Source organism: Ranitomeya variabilis, chromosome 6 (genome assembly GCF_051348905.1).
Source record: "Ranitomeya variabilis isolate aRanVar5 chromosome 6, aRanVar5.hap1, whole genome shotgun sequence".
NCBI classification, from domain to species: Eukaryota; Metazoa; Chordata; class Amphibia; order Anura; family Dendrobatidae; genus Ranitomeya; species Ranitomeya variabilis.
This window is the reverse complement of record NC_135237.1, coordinates 327,051,947-327,069,309: the sequence shown is the minus strand read 5'-3', so window position 1 is coordinate 327,069,309 and position 17,363 is coordinate 327,051,947. Positions and strand designations below refer to the sequence as shown.

Sequence of the window (17,363 nt, the reverse complement as noted above, 5' to 3'; positions counted from 1 at the left end):
TCAAACGCGCGCTCCTTCCCTTCCGAGCTCAGCCATGCGCCCAAACAGTAGTTTACTCCCACATATGGCATATCGGCGTACTCAGGACAAATTGTACAACAACTTTTGGGTTCCAATTTCTCCTGTTACCCTTGGTAAAATAAAACAAATTGGAGCTGAATTTAATTTTTTGTGAAAAAAAGTTAAATGTTCATTTTTTTTATAAACATTCAAAAAATTCCTGTGAAACACCTGAAGGGTTAATAAACTTCTTGTATGTGGTTTTGAGCACTTTGAGGGGTGCAGTTTTTAGAATGGTGTCACACTTGGTTATTTTCTATCATATAGACCCCTCAAAATGACTTCAAATGTGATGTGGTCCCTAAAAAAAAAATGGTGTTGTAAAAATGAGAAATTGCGGGTCAACTTTTAACCCTTATAACTCCATAAGAAAAAAAAATGTTGGTTCCAATTGTGCTGATGTAAAGTAAACATGTGGGAAATGTTACTTATTAAGTATTTTGTGTGACATATCTCTGTTATTTAAGGGCATAAAAATTCAAAGTTGGAAAATTGCAAAATTTTCAAAATTTTCGCCAAATTTCCGTTTTTTTCACAAATAAATGCAGGTTATATCGAAGAAATTTTACCACTATCATAAAGTACAATATGTCACGAGAAAATATTGTCAGAATCATCAGGATCCGTTGAAGCATTCCAGAGTTATAACCTCATAAAGGGACAGTGGTCAGAATTGTAAAAATTGGCTCGGTCATTAACGTGCAAACCACCCTTGGGGCTTAAGGGGTTAATGACATATTGAAATAGCACTGTGCACTTTATTATTTTGATGTATCCTTGATTGTAGAGAGCTTTTGGGAACATATATTATTAATGTGTACCACTACTGTGGATTTAAGCTAAATATCCTTTTTTGCTATTTATGGGTACTTTTACTCTCCCTTTAGGATTACCGTAATTGTGGTTAGTGGCATGTTCTTATTTTGAGACATTTTGCTTTTTTATTTATTTATAATTTTTTTTTTATATGTTGAAATAAACTTATTAGTTTTATTTATGGGTCTCTTCTTTGTCGCGGATTGATGGACATCCGTGCTGTTGATTTATAACTAATGTGGTGCCATTAATTATTTTTCTGGGACATTTTTGGTAATTTATAAATACTGATGTAAAATACTGACCGGAATTATCTGGACGTGTGAAAGAGGCCTAATATACACACAGCACCATATTATATACACGTATCTGCATTATAACTATACACCGCACCTTATTATATGCTATTTACACAAGTACTCGCTATATACTTAAAGGGAACCTGTCAGCGGAATTGTGCCCAGTAATCTACAGACAGTGTCAGGTCGGCACCATTATACTGATTAAAATGATACCTTGGTTAATGAAATCCATCTTGTGGTTGTTGTTTAATCTTTATTTTCAGTTTTGAGTTAATGATATGCCTGTGCTCTGGAGTGGCCTGTGGGGGGTCTTCATGTGGTGCTCTGATTAGATATTCATAATGAAGACTGCTGACAGGTCACTGATCCCTCACTGACTGCCGCCTAGTTTACAAAATGAATATTATATATATCTTGGAAAAAAAAATCCCCTTCTGCAGGCAGGCGCTGACGGTGGCACCTGAACTGCAGCCTGATCGCATATGCAATGTGTATATTCATTTGTTTAAGGTTATCCTAAAATTCATTAAAAAAAAATCCATTTGAAAATGTAGCCGGCCGCACCTGCGCAGTAGCAGCTATGTATAGAGGTGATACTATAGCTGCTACTGGGCAGGCACCAGCAGCGCCATCTTGGAGGAGGACATTTTTTTTCTTCTCTGTCGGATCACCTCTATACACACTGATAGCTGCTACTGTGCAGACACGCCGGGTGCCATTTTCAAAACAATTTTTTTTAATGAATTTCAGGATAACCTTAAACAAATGAATTATATACACATTACATATGCGATCAGGCTGCAGCGCCGGCGCCTGCCTGCAGAAGGGGATTTTTTTCCCAAGATACATACATATTATTCATTATGTAAACTAGGGGGCAGTCAGAGAGGGATCAGTGACCTGTCTGAAGCCATAATGATGAATACCTAAGCAGAGCACCACATGAAGACCCCCCCCAGGCCGCCCTGGAGCACGAGCATATCATTAACACAAAACTGCAAATAAAGATTACACAACAACCACAAGACGGATTTCATCACCAGGTGTAATCAGTATAATGGCACCAACCTTACACTGTCTGTAGGCTACTGAGCACAATCCTGCTGATAGGTTCCCTTTAATTATGCCATTTACTTCACAAGGGATACGCTGGGGACGACAAGTATCCACCACACGAGATATGCCAGGCTGATGTGTATCCACCACACGGGACACAACGGGGCCAATGAGTATCCACCACACGGGATACGCCAGGGCTGATGAGTATCCACTACATGGGATACGTCGGGGCCGACGAGTATCCACCACACGGGACACACCGGGGCCAACATGTATCCACCACACGGGACACACCAGGGCCGACGGGTATCCAACACACGGGACACACCGGGGCCAACAAGTATCCACCACACAGAATATGCCAGAGCCGACATGTATCCACCGCATGGGATACGCCAGGGCTGTCATGTATCCACCACACGGGATACACCGGGGCCGACAAGTATCAACCACACGTGATACTTTGGGCCCGACCAGTATCCACCACATGGGGATACGCCCGGTCCGACGTATAGCCACCACACGGGATAAATGAGAAAAAAATGAACTTTTTTGAATTTACCAAATGGCTGCAATGAAACAAAGAGTGAAAAATTTAAATGGGTCTGAATACTTTCCGTACCCACTGTATATATACATTACATATGTGATATTTGACAGTGAAATTATGGGCTGCCCATGCACACACACATATATGTGAAAACATACATGCACGCTCCCACATTGGAGAAAACACACACATGCACGTTCACACACACTGCAAAACACACACATTGGAAAATATGCACACACACACACATAGCAAAACACACACACATAGCAAAACACACACATTGAAAAAGACACACATGTACACTCGCACACATTGCAAAAGATACACATGCACGCTCACAAACATTGCAAAAAACACACATGCATGCTCACACACACGCATTGGAAAATACACACACATAGGAAAACACACACATGCAAGCTCACAAGTATAGGAAAACACACACAAGCACATTCACACACATAGGAAAACACACATGCACACTCACTCACATGGGAAATCACACATGCACGCTCACACACATAGGAAATCACACAGTCAGGAAAACACACATACTATAACCTGACATGCTTAATTTATCATTTGTCAAATGCCCCCTGCTACTTAGCACAGCAAAAGCTGAGATGGGCCACTGGAGAGTTTATCTGGAGTGTTCAGGGCAGTGGGCACACAGGGCAGTTATTTCTCATCTTGCCCTGCTGTCCTGTGTTGCTGCTCTGCACTCTGATGCTCCTCCCCCTCCTGGCTGATCTGACATCAGAGATCTGCACACAGAGAAGAGGAGGATGCTGCTCCTCTTCTTTTAGTTGTGTTCAAGGAGCTGCCCCCTCTCACCACTGCATGCACATTAGTGAAGCCTGCCGTGGCTCCAGCTACATGTGCACGCTGCGCGACCCGCCCCTGTGATGCTGAACCACCAGGTGCCTGAAAAATTAAAGGTAAACAAAAAAGGTTGCACTCTATCATGCTAAGGCTGCTTTCACACATCAGGTTTTTTGTTTCAGGCTAAATCTGTCTCTTTAGAGAAAAACCGGAAAAAATAAAAACCGGAACCGATTTTTCCCCCATTGACTTGTATTAGCATGGCCCAGCGTTTCTTCCTTTTTTTCCAGATCCGGCTAAAATTCCGATTCTGGCTTCTGAAAAAAACGTCTACTGCAACGTTTTTTGTCTCCGGCGAAAAAGCCTGAGGCGGTGGACCCGGCGCTTCCGGCTGTTTGCTACAATGAATATATATATATTGTAGGGATTCACTCGCTCAGGTGCGTTGGAGGAAACAGGAGGCACATTCTCTTTAAAAGTTCACAAGTTTATTTGCACCATAAACCATACAGCAAAACAGAAAAGAAATAGCCTTTAGCTCAGGAAAGGAAAATACAAATGTCCAGTCCTTCAGGCTCAGTCCTGTGGAGGCTTTCTCCTCCACACATACAGACTCCTGTCTGTAGTGTCCCGCCTGGGCACAGGGATCTCTGTCCACCATGACAGATTCCCACACTCTCCCTGGAGGCTAGCATTAGGCTTTCTTTAATAGGTCTAACCACACCCAGAACCCATCACATGATCAGACATGTGGTTGTGACCTCACCACAGGTCCTGCAACAAACATAGACAGGCATGGTTATGCCCCTTACCCAGGGGTGAGGTATATGGGTAGCCAGACCCTCCCATCTCTCATAGCTACCCATAACCCGGACCCAAATATACTAAGAAACTCCTTATTGCCTTATGTGCAAACAGAAAACACTCCGGGTTACATCACAGCGACAAGCCTTCTCTGTGATATATACCTCCTGTTGATTAGACACCCTTTAGCCATGCTACATACCTCCCCCCTCTGCCTAAAGCCGTGGGGCTTGGCACTTGTCCTTAACCGACTAGAGACCCCTCTCAGTTGTCCCTGACAGTCAAACCGTCTGTCTAAGTCAGGGCCTGTTATTGAACCCTTGTCACCTCGTCTGCTACAGGATCTCCTGCTGAGGTCACTTAACCCTGAGCTAACTGAGGCACTACTGCTTCTACCTGTTTCAACAGGCCACCTTCTCCCATGGTCTTTATTGCCTAAAGAGCAGTTCTTCCCTGTATCTCTATATCCTCTGTTAGCTTGGGGACTTCGAATCTTTAGAGAACCTCTTCGTCTCTCTACACCGCAAGTTGAAGGTGGTGGCAATCTGTTTGCCAATTCCCGCAGCTCTATATTGACCTGCTCCCTCTCACGTCTTAGCTGCTCAACTTCTATTAGGTAACTCATGCGATACCCCAGGAGCATCCGGATATTTTCAAGACTCTCCATGGATCCGACAACAAGGAACGGAACCATCTTATCTTCACCCACGACCTGGGCCTCGTCATCACCCAGAACTCTCAGTCTCTTCACACCGGACCTATTCACCATCTCCTGCATCACTCGGCCAAGCCTCCCGATGACTTTTCCCACCAAATTTCTGGGTACCAGAATGATGTCTTCCACCAAGCCAAGCCGATTTTGAGCTTCTCTCGCTAGCTCTAGACGTCGAGCGGCTTTCTCATTCTTCAACGTGATCATTTGTTTTGTGCGGAGGCATTGTAGATGCATCTCTCTCAGGACAGCCACCCGCTTCACTGTGACTTCTCTAGATGAAAGTATGACCAGTTGATGAGTCTCAGGCGCCCAGGGCACACTACATGCCTCTACTGCCTTTCTAAATGCCTCATGCACACCTTCACCGGTGCAGGCTTCTTGCACCTCTTCAGGTACATCAATCACGGTCTTGAAGAGCAGGGTCTCACTCTCTTCATAGACAGATGGCTCCCCTTTTGCCTCTGACCTTTCCACCAAGACGTCTGTCACGACCGGGTGACTCTCTTGTTCCGCTTTTAGCACGAACTCTTCCTCAGTCTTTTCTTCCGCTTGAGCCTTCGCCAAGATGGGCATTGGAAACTCCTCTGCCAGGCAGCGACGTTCCTCCTCTCTCTGGAGAAGCTCCTGCTGATGCTTTTCTTGTGCCATTCTGAGCACATCCATATCTTTCAATATGGCCCTATTCATGGCCTGACACGCTGATAGGTGACCTCTGAGTTCAACGACCTCCTTCTCTAGGTCACCCACTTTGTGCTCAATTGCTTGCCTCAGGACTAGTGTTGAGCGATACCGTCCGATACTTGAAAGTATCGGTATCGGAAAGTATCGGCCGATACCGGCAAAGTATCGGATCTAATCCGATACCGATACCCGATACCAATACAAGTCAATGGGACTCAAGTATCGGACGGTATCCCTGATGGTTCCCAGGGTCTGAAGGAGAGGAAACTCTCCTTCAGGCCCTGGGATCCATATTACTGTGTAAAATAAAGAATTAAAATAAAAAATATTGCTATACTCACCTCTCCGACGCAGCCTGGACCTTACCGAGGGAACCGGCAGCCTTCTTTGCTTAAAATGCGCGCGTTTACTGCCTTCCGTGACGTCACGGCTTCTGATTGGTCGTGTGCCGCCCATGTGATGGCGACGCGACCAATCACAACAAGCCGTGACGTAATTTCAGGTCCTGAATGCCTAATTCTAGGCATTCAGGATTTGAAAATTACGTCACGGCTTGTGATTGGTCGCGTGCCGCCCATGTGACCGCGACGCGACCAATCACAACAAGCCGTGACGTAATTTTCAGGTCCTAAATGCCTAATTCTAGGCATTCAGGATTTGAAAATTACGTCACGGCTTGTGATTGGTCGCGTCGCGGTCACATGGGCGGCACGCGACCAATCACAAGCCGTGACGTAATTTTCAAATCCTGAATGCCTAGAATTAGACATTCAGGACCTGAAATTACGTCACGGCTTGTTGTGATTGGTCGCGTCGCGGTCACATGGGCGGCACGCGACCAATCAGAAGCCGTGACGTAATTTTCAAATCCTGAATGCCTAGAATTAGGCATTCAGGACCTGAAATTACGTCACGGCTTGTCGTGATTGGTCGCGTCGCCGTCACATGGGCGGCACGCGACCAATCAGAAGCCGTGACGTCACGGAAGGCAGTAAACGCGCGCATTTTAAGCAAAGAAGGCTGCCGGTTCCCTCGGTGAGGTGCAGGCTGCGTCGGAGAGGTGAGTATAGCAATATTTTTTATTTTAATTCTTTATTTTACACATTGCTATTAATCCCGATACCGATTCCCGATATCACAAAAGTATCAGATCTCGGTATCGGAATTCCGATACCCGCAAGTATCGGCCGATACCCGATACTTGCGGTATCGGAATGCTCAACACTACTCAGGACCCTTTCTCGTTCGACTGTTTCTCTAAGCAGCTCTATGTTATGGTCCTGCTCTCTTTTGGCCAGCACATGTAGATTTTCAGAAGGGCTCTCTTGTCCACCCAGACTCTGCCTCTTTAGAGTTCCAGCTGTTTCTGCATCCAGCTCTATGGTCTCTCCTGGGCTCTCTGTCTGTTTACTCTTTGGTACCTCTGGACTCTTGGTAACCTCAGAGTTCTCCATTTCTTCCGCATCAGGTACTTCATCATACTGAGCCACTTCACTTTTACCAGGCATTGCAGATGTGGGTCTACTACAGGTCTGTTCTAACCCCAGCCCGTCACTAACTATCTCAGTGCTAGGGTTTGTCAGAGATAAATTGACCTCCTCATCAAGGACAGTAACCTGATCTGTACCTGACCCTGTCTCTTCCTCATCACCTCTCTTCTCAGAGGGTGTAACCTGTCCCGCCTTTCTGCGGCCCTGACGACGAGATGAAGATTTGTGATTTTTACTCGGCTCCTCCTTACTGCACTCTTTTCCCTTTGCGCTTGAGTCACAGTCTGAACAGGAGTCACCCTCTCTCACTCTGTCATCCTGGAACAGCAATTCCCCATTTAAACAGGTGTCAGACCCACACTTTCTTCTGGTCACCCGTAACTCTGGACCATTGACACTAGGTGGCGCCACCTCCTCTCCACACATCCCATTACCAGGAATCCCCACAGCCTGCTGCTGTAGTGGGGCTTCAATATGACCATTGACCATTGCGTCTCTCCTCTGAACAACCCCACACTGCGTCAACTTCCCATATGTCTTCAAAGATCACAAAGTCCCGGCCCCTCTCAAATGGGTAGAACAAGTCTGGTGTTATACCGCCATCTTGGCACTTTACATTTTTGGACATATCAATGAACACTCTGTCCACAGTATAGTTAACAGTGACCCCATGAATGCAGCGAACATTGACCTTTTTCTCGGTTAGACAGAGAACGAGAGGAGTTCCTGTCAGAGTCACCTGACTCTTTGAGTCCAGCAGTCCAGATACTCCTTCACAGTGTAACATAACAGTACACACCTGTGGGCTGTCATCAAATGGGAAGTCTATGTCGCACTCAGAATATGCAAAACACAAACATTGCTGTTCCCCAGACATGTCTACTGAGGTAACCAATGCCGCTCCTTTTGAAAGCTCCACCCCTTTTTGGGTCACTTTCCCCTTTTCGGACTCTGCCCCTTTTAGGGCCACCACCCCCTTGTGGGCTATTTTCTCCTTTAGGACCACCACCCCCTTTAGGGACTCCACCCCCTTTTGGGCAACTACCCCCTTTTGAGATGCAGCCCCTTTTTGGCCAACCATAATTATTTGGGGTCACCGCTCCGTTTTGGGACTCCACCCCACTTTTAGGTACACCACCCCACTCTGGGGTACACCCCGTGGACTTCCCACAGTACTCTCAGGCCCCAGTTCGCCCAGCACACCAATGTGACTCTGGCCCTTTAAGAGTCTGCACACATTAAACCAGCAATGTCTTTTTTTTTTTTTTTTTGCTGCAACTGCAGCTAGACTTCACAAGGCTCTGCACCGCAAACTTCGTGGACCCACCGATCCACAGCAAGCCGCTTGTCACCTTCGTGGACCCGCCGATCCACAGCAAGCCGCTTGTCACCTTCGTGACCCCACCGAGCCACAGCAAGCTTCGTGACTTCACCGAGCCACAGCAAGCTGATCACAGAAGGAAAAAGAGAAATACCTGGACTCGCCGGTCCACAGCAAGCACCTGCACACATGCTTTATAGAAAAAAAAAACAGTCTTTCACTGACCCCGGTCAGTACAGCACACAGACTTCGGTCTGTTTCACACCCGGCTTTACAGCCCAAACACAGTTTTTCGCTGACCCTGGTCAGTATCACATGGTTTCCAGACCGTTACCTGTTGGTGGCGGCCACACAGGTTCCCGGATCCCTCTTCTCCTCAGAGGTATCCACAAACTGCAGTTCTCACTGACCCCGATCAGTTTTTACTCACGGTTTTTCAAGACCGTCCAATCTTCTGGCTCAGACCAGCCAGCGCTGCAAGACGTGCTCCTTGGATCTTTGCCCGCATTCCAAACACCAATTGTAGGGATTCACTCGCTCAGGTGCATTGGAGGAAACAGGAGGCACATTCTCTTTAAAAGTTCACAGGTTTATTTGCACCATAAACCATACAGCAAAACAGAAAAGAAATAGCCTTTAGCTCTGGAAAGGAAAATACAAATGTCCAGTCCTTCAGGCTCAGTCCTGTGGAGGCTTTCTCCTCCACACATACAGACTCCTGTCTGTAGTGTCCCGCCTGGACACAGGGATCTCTGTCCACCATGACAGATTCCCACACTCTCCCTGGAGGCTAGCATTAGGCTTTCTTTAATAGGTCTAACCACACCCAGAACCCATCACATGATCAGACATGTAGTTGTGACCTCACCACAGGTCCTGCAACAAACATAGACAGGCATGGTTATGCCCCTTACCCAGGGGTGAGGTATATGGGTAGCCAGACCCTCCCATCTCTCATAGCTACCCGTAACCCAGACCCAAATATACTAAGCAACTCCTTATTGCCTTATGTGCAAACAGAAAACACTCCGGGTTACATCACAGCGACAAGCCTTCTCTGTGATATATACCTCCTGTCGATTAGACACCCTTTAGCCATGCTACAATATGCAATGTATATACAACAGTAGTATTGTATCCCATGCGACGTACATACAGCAGTCTCAGCGTATCCTATATGATGTGTACAGAAGAGTCTCAGTCTATCCTATGTGATGTGTATTCAGAAAAAGCTCAGTGTCCCTATATGATCTATACACAGCAGTCTCAGAGTCTCCTATGCGATTTATGCCAGGAATGTATCCTATGCAATGCATATACAACAGCTTCAGTGTATCCTATGCGATGTACATACAAGTCTAAATATATTCTATGCGTTTTACATACATTAGTTCCGTGCATCCTATGTGATCTACATATACACATAAGTTGTGTATCCTATGCGATGTATATACAACAGTCTCAATGTAACCTATGCAAGAGTGAGAGTGAGAATATACCTAATAAGATATGGTGATACATTTTTTTTTCAAACGTCATCATTTACAGTAAAATATTTTAAGTGTAAAACTTTTGTTTAGGTGCATGTATTTTTGGATCATATAAGGGCATTAGAAGAACCTATCCAATGCATTTTTCTCAGTTCTAGTTTATCCCCGTTCAAATTTTTTATTATATACAGACTCTTGTTTCTCACTTATGATTGAATTATATTACAATATAGAACTTTTGAATAGAAATTTATTGTATTTTATTAATAATAATAAAATCATAGGCAACATACAATAGGCATTCACATATGAAGGCCTGGAGGACAGTGGCACCCTGCGATCAGATCACAATGGACAATTTGAGTAGTTGCTAACCACTTTGATGCCTGATGTCGAAAGTGTTAAATGTCTGAGATTAGAATTCTCGAATTCCAATCAGTAGAGGAGGGTGTCAGCTGCCTAATACAGCTGATACACCTAAGGTCTCCAAGACCTTCCTGCTCACGATAGTACTATAACAGCTCAGAAAAAAGTGGTTGTCCAGGCATACTCTCCCACATTATCCAACATCGGGCATGGAGAGATGCCAATGCATGGTGGTTTCTACAGTGCCAGGCAGGGCCGGACTGGCCATTGGGCACTTCTGGCAAATGCCATAAGGGCCGGTGCCAGTCGTGGGCCGCTCGATCCGCCTCCCCCCGCCGCCGCCGACTCACCCCCCTGCCGCCGCATTCAACGGAATGCAATGATGGAGGAGAGAGCGTCTACAGACGCTCCCTCTCCCATCATTCCCCGCTCTGCCTCTGACACTGCGGGTGCGCGATGATGTCATATCATCGCGCACCTGCTGTGTCCCGGGCAGACTGCAGCTGCTGAGACAGGAGCAGGAAGCAACGCGGGCAAGAGGAAAGGTGAGGAGAGTGTTTTTTTGTTTTTTTTTACTGGACTGTGGGGACATTCTCGGGGTGGGGGGAGGAGGAGGAGAGATGTGAGATGTGCTGGATATACCCCTGTGTGGGCTGTGCTGTATATACCCCTGTGTGGGCTGTGCTGTATATACCCCTGTGTGGGCTGTGCTGTATATACCCCTGTGCGGGCTGTGCTGGATATACCCCTGTGTGGGCTGTGCTGTATATACCACTGTGCGGGCTGTGCTGTATATACCACTGTGCAGGCTGTGCTGTATATACCACTGTGCGGGCTGTGCTGTATATACCACTGTGCGGACTGTGCTGTATATACCACTGTGCGGGCTGTGCTGTATATACCACTGTGCGGACTGTGCTGTATATACCACTGTGCGGGCTGTGCTGGATATACCACTGTGCGGGCTGTACTGAATATACCACTGTGCGGGCTGTGCTGTATATACCACTGTGTGGGCTGTGCTGTATATACCACTGCGGGCTGTGCTGGATATACCACTGTGCGGGCTGTGCTGTATATACCACTGTGCGGGCTGTGCTGTATATACCACTGTGCGGGCTGTGCAGTATATACCACTGCGGGCTGTGCTGTAGATACCACTGTGCGGGCTGTGCTGGATATACCACTGTGCGGGCTGTGCTGTATATACCACTGCGGGCTGTGCTGGATATACCACTGTGCGGGCTGTTATGGTTCTCAATGGCAAGAGAACATAGCCCAGCAAACATACGAACTAGCTCTTGGAAGGGTGGAAACTAAACTGACCATGAACTAAACCTGCCGCACAACTAACAGTAGCCGGGTAGCGTAGCCTGCGTTTATCCCTAGACACCCAGCGCCGGCCGGAGGACTAACTAATCCTGGCAGAGGAAAATATAGTCCTGGCTCACCTCTAGAGAAATTTCCCCGAAAGGCAGACAGAGGCCCCCACAAATATTGGCGGTGATTTTAGATGAAATGACAAACGTAGTATGAAAATAGGTTTAGCAAAATTGAGGTCCGCTTACTAGATAGCAGGAAGACAGAAAGGGCACTTTCATGGTCAGCTGAAAACCCTATCAAAATACCATCCTGAAATTACTTTAAGACTCTAGTATTAACTCATAACATCAGAGTGGCAATTTCAGATCACAAGAGCTTTCCAGACACAGAAACGAAACTACAGCTGTGAACTGGAACAAAATGCAAAAACAAACAAGGACTAAGTCCAACTTAGCTGGGAGTTGTCTAGCAGCAGGAACATGCACAGAAAGGCTTCTGATTACAATGTTGACCGGCATGGAAGTGACAGAGGAGCAAGGCTAAATAGCGACTCCCACATCCTGATGGAAACAGGTGAACAGAGAGGATGATGCACACCAGTTCAATTCCACCAGTGGCCACCGGGGGAGCCCAAAATCCAATTTCACAACAGTACCCCCCCCCTCAAGGAGGGGGCACCGAACCCTCACCAGAACCACCAGGGCGATCAGGATGAGCCCTATGAAAGGCACGGACCAAATCGGAGGCATGAACATCAGAGGCAGTCACCCAAGAATTATCCTCCTGACCGTATCCCTTCCATTTGACCAGATACTGGAGTTTCCGTCTGGAAACACGGGAGTCCAAGATTTTTTCCACAACGTACTCCAACTCGCCCTCAACCAACACCGGAGCAGGAGGCTCAACGGAAGGCACAACCGGTACCTCATACCTGCGCAATAATGACCGATGAAAAACATTATGAATAGAAAAAGATGCAGGGAGGTCCAAACGGAAGGACACAGGGTTAAGAATCTCCAATATCTTGTACGGGCCGATGAACCGAGGCTTAAACTTGGGAGAAGAAACCCTCATAGGGACAAAACGAGAAGACAACCACACCAAGTCCCCAACACAAAGCCGAGGACCAACCCGACGCCGGCGGTTGGCAAAAAGCTGAGTCTTCCCCTGGGACAACTTCAAATTGTCCACTACCTGCCCCCAAATCTGATGCAACCTCTCCACCACAGCATCCACTCCAGGACAATCCGAAGATTCCACCTGACCAGAAGAAAATCGAGGATGAAACCCCGAATTACAGAAAAAGGGAGACACCAAGGTGGCAGAACTGGCCCGATTATTGAGGGCAAACTCCGCTAAAGGCAAAAAAGCAACCCAATCATCCTGATCTGCAGACACCTCAAATATGTCTCCAAGGTCTGATTCGTCCGCTCGGTCTGGCCATTAGTCTGAGGATGGAAAGCAGACGAGAAAGACAAATCTATGCCCATCCTAGCACAGAATGCTCGCCAAAATCTAGACACGAATTGGGTACCTCTGTCAGAAACGATATTCTCCAGAATACCATGCAAACGGACCACATTTTGAAAAAACAGAGGAACCAACTCGGAAGAAGAAGGCAACTTAGGCAGGGGAACCAAATGGACCATCTTAGAGAAACGATCACACACCACCCAGATGACAGACATCTTCTGAGAAACAGGAAGATCCGAAATAAAATCCATCGAGATGTGCGTCCAGGGCCTCTTCGGGATAGGCAAGGGCAACAACAATCCACTAGCCCGAGAACAACAAGGCTTGGCCCGAGCACAAACGTCACAAGACTGCACGAAGCCTCGCACATCTCGAGACAGGGAAGGCCACCAGAAGGACCTTGCCACCAAATCCCTGGTACCAAAGATTCCAGGATGACCTGCCAACGCAGAAGAATGAACCTCAGAAATGACTTTACTGGTCCAATCATCAGGAACAAACAGTCTACCAGGTGGGCAACGATCAGGTCTATCCGCCTGAAACTCCTGCAAGGCCCGCCGCAGGTCTGGAGAAACGGCAGACAGTATCACTCCATCCTTAAGGATACCTGTAGGTTCAGAATTACCAGGGGAGTCAGGCTCAAAACTCCTAGAAAGGGCATCCGCCTTAACATTCTTAGAACCCGGCAGGTAGGACACCACAAAATTAAACCGAGAGAAAAACAACGACCAGCGCGCCTGTCTAGGATTCAGGCGTCTGGCGGACTCAAGATAAATTAGATTTTTGTGGTCAGTCAATACCACCACCTGATGTCTAGCCCCCTCAAGCCAATGACGCCACTCCTCAAAAGCCCACTTCATGGCCAAAAGCTCCCGATTCCCAATATCATAATTCCGCTCGGCGGGCGAAAATTTACGCGAGAAAAAAGCACAAGGTCTCATCACGGAGCAATCGGAACTTCTCTGCGACAAAACCGCCCCAGCTCCGATTTCAGAAGCGTCGACCTCAACCTGAAAAGGAAGAGCAACATCAGGCTGACGCAACACAGGGGCGGAAGAAAAGCGGCGCTTAAGCTCCCGAAAGGCCTCCACAGCAGCAGGGGACCAATCAGCAACATCAGCACCCTTCTTAGTCAAATCAGTCAATGGTTTAACAACATCAGAAAAACCAGCAATAAATCGACGATAAAAGTTAGCAAAGCCCAAAAATTTCTGAAGACTCTTAAGAGAAGAGGGTTGCGTCCAATCACAAATAGCCTGAACCTTGACAGGATCCATCTCGATGGAAGAGGGGGAAAAAATATATCCCAAAAAGGAAATCTTTTGAACCCCAAAAACGCACTTAGAACCCTTCACACACAAGGAATTAGACCGCAAAACCTGAAAAACCCTCCTGACCTGCTGGACATGAGAGTCCCAGTCATCCGAAAAAATCAAAATATCATCCAGATACACAATCATAAATTTATCCAAATAATCACGGAAAATGTCATGCATAAAGGACTGAAAGACTGAAGGGGCATTTGAAAGACCAAAAGGCATCACCAAATACTCAAAGTGGCCCTCGGGCGTATTAAATGCGGTTTTCCACTCATCCCCCTGCTTAATTCGCACCAAATTATACGCCCCACGAAGATCTATCTTAGAGAACCACTTGGCCCCCTTTATGCGAGCAAACAAATCAGTCAGCAGTGGCAACGGATATTGATATTTAACCGTGATTTTATTCAAAAGCCGATAATCAATGCACGGCCTCAAAGAGCCATCTTTCTTAGCCACAAAGAAAAAACCGGCTCCTAAGGGAGATGACGAAGGACGAATATGTCCCTTTTCCAAGGACTCCTTTATATATTCTCGCATAGCAGCATGTTCAGGCACAGACAGATTAAATAAACGACCCTTAGGGTATTTACTACCCGGAATCAAATCTATGGCACAATCGCACTCCCGGTGCGGAGGTAATGAACCAAGCTTAGGTTCTTCAAAAACGTCACGATATTCAGTCAAGAATTCAGGAATCTCAGAGGGAATAGATGATGAAATGGAAACCACAGGTACGTCCCCATGCGTCCCCTTACATCCCCAGCTTAACACAGACATAGCTTTCCAGTCAAGGACTGGGTTATGAGATTGCAGCCATGGCAATCCAAGCACCAACACATCATGTAGGTTATACAGCACAAGAAAGCGAATAATCTCCTGGTGATCCGGATTAATCCGCATAGTTACTTGTGTCCAGTATTGTGGTTTATTGCTAGCCAATGGGGTGGAGTCAATCCCCTTCAGGGGTATAGGAGTTTCAAGAGGCTCCAAATCATACCCACAGCGTTTGGCAAAGGACCAATCCATAAGACTCAAAGCGGCGCCAGAGTCGACATAGGCATCCGCGGTAATAGATGATAAAGAACAAATCAGGGTCACAGATAGAATAAACTTAGACTGTAAAGTGCCAATTGAAACAGACTTATCAAGCTTCTTAGTACGCTTAGAGCATGCTGATATAACATGAGTTGAATCACCGCAATAGAAGCACAACCCATTTTTTCGTCTAAAATTCTGCCGTTCACTTCTGGACAGAATTCTATCACATTGCATATTCTCTGGCGTCTTCTCAGTAGACACCGCCAAATGGTGCACAGGTTTGCGCTCCCGCAGACGCCTATCGATCTGGATAGCCATTGTCATGGACTCATTCAGACCCGCAGGCACAGGGAACCCCACCATAACATCCTTAATGGCATCAGAGAGACCCTCTCTGAAATTCGCCGCCAGGGCGCACTCATTCCACTGAGTAAGCACAGCCCATTTACGGAATTTCTGGCAGTATATTTCAGCTTCGTCTTGCCCCTGAGATAGGGACATCAAGGCCTTTTCCGCCTGAAGTTCTAACTGAGGTTCCTCATAAAGCAACCCCAAGGCCAGAAAAAACGCATCCACATTGAGCAACGCAGGATCCCCTGGAGCCAATGCAAAAGCCCAATCCTGAGGGTCGCCCCGGAGCAAAGAAATCACAATCCTGACCTGCTGAGCAGGATCTCCAGCAGAGCGAGATTTCAGGGACAAAAACAACTTGCAATTATTTTTGAAATTTTGAAAGCAAGATCTATTCCCCGAGAAAAATTCAGGCAAAGGAATTCTAGGTTCAGATATAGGAACATGAACAACCAAATCTTGTAAGTTTTGAACTTTCCTGGTGAGATTATTCAAACCTGCAGCTAAACTCTGAATATCCATTTTAAACAGGTGAACACAGAGCCATTCCAGGATTAGAAGGAGAGAGAGAGAGAGAAAGGCTGCAATATAGGCAGACTTGCAAGAGATTCAATTACAAGCACACTCAGAACTGAGAAAAAAAAAAAAAAAAAATCTTCAGCAGACTTCTCTTTTCTCTCCTTACTCTGTCAATTAATTTAACCCTTTTAGGCCGGTCAAACTGTTATGGTTCTCAATGGCAAGAGAACATAGCCCAGCAAACATACGAACTAGCTCTTGGAAGGATGGAAACTAAACTGACCATGAACTAAACCTGCCGCACAACTAACAGTAGCCGGGTAGCGTAGCCTGCGTTTATCCCTAGACGCCCAGCGCCGGCCGGAGGACTAACTAATCCTGGCAGAGGAAAATATAGTCCTGGCTCACCTCTAGAGAAATTTCCCCGAAAGGCAGACAGAGGCCCCCACAAATATTGGCGGTGATTTTAGATGAAATGACAAACGTAGTATGAAAATAGGTTTAGCAAAATTGAGGTCCGCTTACTAGATAGCAGGAAGACAGAAAGGGCACTTTCATGGTCAGCTGAAAACCCTATCAAAATACCATCCTGAAATTACTTTAAGACTCTAGTATTAACTCATAACATCAGAGTGGCAATTTCAGATCACAAGAGCTTTCCAGACACAGAAACGAAACTACAGCTGTGAACTGGAACAAAATGCAAAAACAAACAAGGACTAAGTCCAACTTAGCTGGGAGTTGTCTAGCAGCAGGAACATGCACAGAAAGGCTTCTGATTACAATGTTGACCGGCATGGAAGTGACAGAGGAGCAAGGCTAAATAGCGACTCCCACATCCTGATGGAAACAGGTGAA

General features: G+C 46.4%; 1 protein-coding gene across 1 annotated transcript in view; it reads right to left on the bottom strand.

The window, feature by feature from the left end:
* Positions 1–17,363, bottom strand: part of BPHL (biphenyl hydrolase like) — a 173,747-nt gene that overhangs the window by 46,970 nt on the left and 109,414 nt on the right. The window lies entirely within an intron of this gene.